The 5,368-nt window shown below is 44.7% G+C and overlaps 1 pseudogene; it reads right to left on the minus strand.

Annotated features, from left to right (window-relative positions):
- Positions 1–3,395: 3,395 nt before the first annotated feature.
- On the minus strand, positions 3,396–3,995 carry LOC131393654 (eukaryotic translation initiation factor 1-like; annotated as a pseudogene).
- Between the last annotated feature and the right edge of the window lie 1,373 nt (positions 3,996–5,368).

Here is a 5,368-nt window from a genome sequence, read left to right on the forward strand (position 1 = left end):
GGTAAAAGTGCATGGAAAACATCAGCATAGTCTAATGACATAGACCCTTCAGGAATGAAGGTTTGAGTTATCCCACCAGACAAGGAACCATAACTAGCTGAAGTGCTTGCTAAGAGCAAAAAAGATTAAGGAATGGGTAGTAGAAAAAAGAGGTCAAATTCCAGCTACAACCACATGACCAGTTGCCAAAATGAGAACTATTTGCTGTCTTGTTTCCTTGCTCTGATGTGAATATATTTATATGTGTTAACCACTTTTTTTTTCTGTTTCCCCCTCTGCCATACTCTTGCCTGCTAATATGAAGTGTATTCATAGTGGTTAATCCTATATCTCCATTTTTAAGTTACAGGGTATGAAAGGAGGAGGGTGGCCCAGCTAGATGAGCAAACATCATTCAGAGATGGATAAAGTGACCTATGAGACTTCGTGTTTCCTCTTCTGCGGGGCAGTTGGCAGGTCTTCAGTTGTATGAAGGGGAGTTACATCCTTTTAGGTGGGAGCATGCTGTTGTTACTGTTTTTATTCAGGAGTCAGTCTAGTGAAAGGGATGTGCATGGATGCCAAGTTGACAAAGGGGTGGACTCTTCTGGATCTTCTTAGAACCACTGCTCCTGTATAAAGCTGGAAACTACATTTCCCAGAATCCCCTTCTGTGTCGGATTTGTAGGCTCAGAGTTTGTCAAAGAGAGCAACTCACATAAGATTTGGAAGGCAGAAGTGAAGCAGAAGCCATTTTTCTCAGGACGTTGTGGCAGCGGCCGTGGTGGCAGCCAGATGTGACGGCTTCACAGAAGGCTCTGTGAGCTCTCATGTCATGGACCTCTTTTGGTGGCCAGACACACTAGGCTCCTCAGACCCCCCTGACCCCCGCCATTCCTTCAGTGTGAAGTGGTTAGTCACTGAATCTCTTGACTCCCTTTCCAGACTTTCACTCCCCAGTTCCAACGTCCACACACTGGGCACTCTCAGACATTGGCCTGGCCACCTCGTCGTGCAGGCCACTGAATCCTCCCGACGGGAAATATTATGCCATCTGGTTTTTCAAAAGAAAAGTATAGAAAACCAGAGCTTGTAGAAAGAAATATGGGAGAGAAATAATTAGCTGTGCAAATGGATACTTCACCCTCTAAAGCCATGGTTTTCAAATGGGGGCTATTTTGCCTCCCAGGGTCATTTGGCAATGTCTGGAGACATTTTGGGTTGTTACACGGGGTGGAGGGCGGAGGGACTGTGAATGGCATCTAGTGGGTAGAGGCCAGAAATGCTGCTAAACTTGCAATGCACAAGACAGCCCCCCCGCCACAACAAAGGACTATCGAGCCCTGAATGCCCAACACAGATAGGCTGAGAAGCCCTGCTCTGGTCCTTGCTGTGGTGTTAGTCTACACCCTGCAGTTCCAAGTGTTCTCCAGTAGGAACACCTTCCAGGAGGTCAAGGAGGGAGGGAGGGAATTTGAATGTTCCAAAAACTAAGCATCCAGGCCCCTCTGCTCTAAAGGGATCCCCTTATCATGGTAAGGTCCTTTAAAAGGAAAATTCTCCTAGTTGAGGTTTCAAAAATGTTCAGATTACAAAAAGCCAGTTTGGCTACAATTTTTCCAAGCCTCACACACTGGGGAAAGCACTATCCATCTCTACCCTCCTGGGACACGCAGCACTGTCCGTCTCTACCCTGCCGGGACACGCAGCCCTGTCCGTCTCCACCCTGCCGGGACACGCAGCCCTGTCCGTCTCCACCCTGCCGGGACACGCAGCCCTGTCCATCTCTACCCTGCTACTGGGACACGCAGCCCTGTCCATCTCTACCCTGCCAGAACACACAGCACTGTTGCTCAGTGGCCCCACGGCTAGTCCATACAGCATCTTAACGCAAATAAGAACAAGCCTCTCCGCTCCCAAGTAAAGTTTTAATGGGTATACTATTCACTTCTTATACTTATATAACAGAGTCATTTTGTATAAAATATCAACTGTAGAACATAAAGGAACACTTGAAATTCATTGAGCTGTACACTTGAGATTTGTGTACCATATGTACATTAAACCAAAATAAGATGCTTTACATAAAACAGAAATTTTGAGTTTTTACTCACAATAATGAGAACGACTGTAATGATTTGTTTTTAAATTGTTATATGTTGTATTGGACACCTCTCGTGCCCCACCTCACATCGTCTGGGCCACTTTTTAACCCCAGCTGTTTTTGATGCAACCAGCTGTGTGCAAACGTAACCTGAGAGCACCTCGCCTCAGCTGCCCCCACCGTATCTCTGGCTTTCTGCTCTGGGGCTTTTCTGCTGTGGTCACATAGGACATCCTGACAAACAGGCAAACTTGGAAGTACAAGGGGCTTAATTCCGCAGAGAGCAACAACCCTGACCAATGGAGGATGGGCACCAGCAGAGACATGCTCCCTCCTTCTGCCCCATGGGTGCATTCCTCACGGTTCCAGCCAGACAGAGCCAGGCGCTCACAGCTGCATACGAGGACTTGGAGAGACTTTCCTTCCTGCTTCACTCGCAGTTTCTTGGCGCAAGTTTCCCAAAATGAACCACCTTCACGCAAACTCTTGTCTCAGTCTCTGCCTTCTAGGGGAACCCAGCCTAAGAAACGCATCTCGCTGTCATGGAAACAAAATGTTTATGATCATTTTAATGCTTACTTGCTCCAATAACATGTTTTCTCTAGAAATGATCACTAGATTTGACCAATTACAAATCTTAAGTAATTTTATTTTATTTTATTTTATTTTTGTTTCTGAAAACAAGTTTTATTTAAATAAGGGTTTAAATACATTACATAACATTAAAACTGAAGGGAAAAAAAAAACAAAAACCAGTTTGTTACTTCACATGGCATTGGGCAGCTGTTGCTAGTAAGTTGCAAGTTCTATAGCTGGTTACACGACTGATACATCAGTTTGAAATTTGTTCCCTTGTCAGAAGTTTAACTCTGGTAGATGCTGGCCTCACACTCTGGTGTTTGGACATCGATTAGCTAGAATATGTCTGGTCAAAAAGACCTTCGCGGCAAGCCAGATGGCCTATCACCTCACTAGAGGGAAGGTGGCCACTCTAAGCTCTGCCCACCTGGTCAGGCTGGAGACACCAGGGGACCACTCTTTGACCACCAAAGGCTCCGGCCTAGTGGTACAGCTGCCGTTGCTGCCTTACCCCATCCTCTCCTCAGCTTCACCGAAGGCTGTCCAGGTGGTGACATTCTCTTAGGGCAGGGAACTCTGTAGAGGGAGAGCCGAGGAGCTTCTGGCCAGACGTAGCCATCTGTGATCTTGGGGCTCCGGGCTTGGCCGAAACATCACATTATTGCTTTGTTTCAGGCTGGACACTGCCAGGCGCCTACTGCTTGACCTCTGTTTAAATGAGGGACTTCAAGACTAGACAGCATGGCTCTTTTCAGTTTATTGCATGAAGGAGTTACACTAGTCCAAGTTAAAAGCAGACCCCAAATGGTTACATTATACAAGCTGTGAGGTTTTTAAACTTGTGACAAGGGACAGAAAGGAAATTCTACTCATTGCAAGGAAATCCTCACTTAAGCTTCAGTGAGCCAACAGCACTTAAAACCCATGTACCTTCAGCTGGTCGTCCTTAGCCAGTCCAATCTCTACCAGGAACCGGCATATGTTCTTGCGCTGGTCACCCTGTAGTTGAATTACTTCTCCATATTCTGGATGCTCAATTACAGTACCATTGCAGGCAAATTTTTTCTTAAACGCCTTCACTAGTTCTTTTTATCGTAATCATCAGCGATCCCTTGGACAGTAGTAAGAGTCTTCCTGCCGTTTCTCTGTTGAATTCTTATATGGATATAATCCTCAGTGCCAGCAGGAAGCAGATCATCACCCTTACTTGCATCAGCAAAGGGGTCGAAAGAGTTGAGGTTCTGGATAGCGGACATACGATACGATTCCTTTTCCTCAGTGGAAACGGCCTGCGGAAGGTGGCGGCGGGAAAAGGCGGGCGGGGGGGACGGAGCGTCGGGAAGCGAGGGGGCTCAAGGGGGAGGCTGCTGAGTCCTCGGCGGCAGCTCAGTGACTGGGGCCTTAAGTAATTTTAAATGCATTTTAATTTCAAGAAGCTATGTTCTCCATTGGCAACCAATGTTGTCGAAGTTGAATAGATTCTGACAGCTACAAAAGGACTCGGCAAAGCATCCAGTGAATTACTGATACAAGTGTACTGCTAAACATCAAAAGGAGAGTTTAGAAAACAGTGTAAGGTTTTAGTTCCTCACAGACCAATGCACAGCGGTCAATTTCAATTGTAAATTTTCATATAGTTACAGATGTTCAAGTTCATCATAATTCTTTAAATTACATATGTCGTTTAGAAGAGTGAAAGACCATGATAGTTTCCAACATTACAAACCTTTCTTCTAAAAATAGTATTGTTGTATCCAATATTTTTAAAAAGAAATTGATTTTGAAATTGTATATGGGTCATAAATGGCGGATTGTGGCATTCACAGTTAAAATATGTTCTTTATTTTCTCGTATTTCCTTCTTTAGAGAAGTTGGCATCAATGATGTCCAACTTGTTTAGCATCAGGAATATTTTTTCTTGGGGCCGGCCCAGTGGCGTAGCTGTTAAGTTCCTGTGCTCCGCTGCGGCGGCCCGGGGTTCGTGGGTCGGGATCCCGGGTGCTGACAGACGCACCGCTTGTCAGGCCCTGCTGTGGCGGCGTCCCATATAAAGTAGAGGAGGATGGGCACAGATGTTAGCCCAGGGCCAGTCTTCCTCAGCAAAAACAGGAGGATTGGCAACAGATGTTAGCTCAGGGCCAATATTCCTCACGCACAGAAAAAGAAGAATCTATTTTTCTTAAACATAGTCATTTAATTTTTCTTCAAAGAACGTTTTACTTCCTTTGATGCTTTCAAAGCATTTTATACTGACTTTCATTCCTGCATCCTATTATTTATATTACTAATTTTATATAAAACATCACGTCAAATTGATACTAAGGAAATTAATCTAAAAGTGGTATTTTTGAGAGTATACCTGAGGCTTGCATTCTGCAGTCTATATTTTCATAAACTAGGTCTTTGGATTATAAAATTTATTCCTTCTTCAAAAGTAGAAACGGAACAGTTTGTATCAACCTGGTGAGAACAAGACATTTCCATTTCCCAGAAAATCGTCATGATAAACATATATGTGGTCCATCTTTAGAGTGAAAAAATTCATAATAAAAATATTTTCTAATTTTCAAAACAATGAAGTTGCTTGCAAATGTCCAAATGAGACAGGACAACCTTGTGCAGTGCACAACCTGTACAGCCACACACGGGAGCCCTGTGGACAATGTGTCTTAGCATTTGAGGCCCCTCCTCCCATAATCTGGCCCC

Source organism: Diceros bicornis, chromosome 28 (assembly GCF_020826845.1).
Source record: "Diceros bicornis minor isolate mBicDic1 chromosome 28, mDicBic1.mat.cur, whole genome shotgun sequence".
NCBI lineage: Eukaryota > Metazoa > Chordata > Mammalia > Perissodactyla > Rhinocerotidae > Diceros > Diceros bicornis.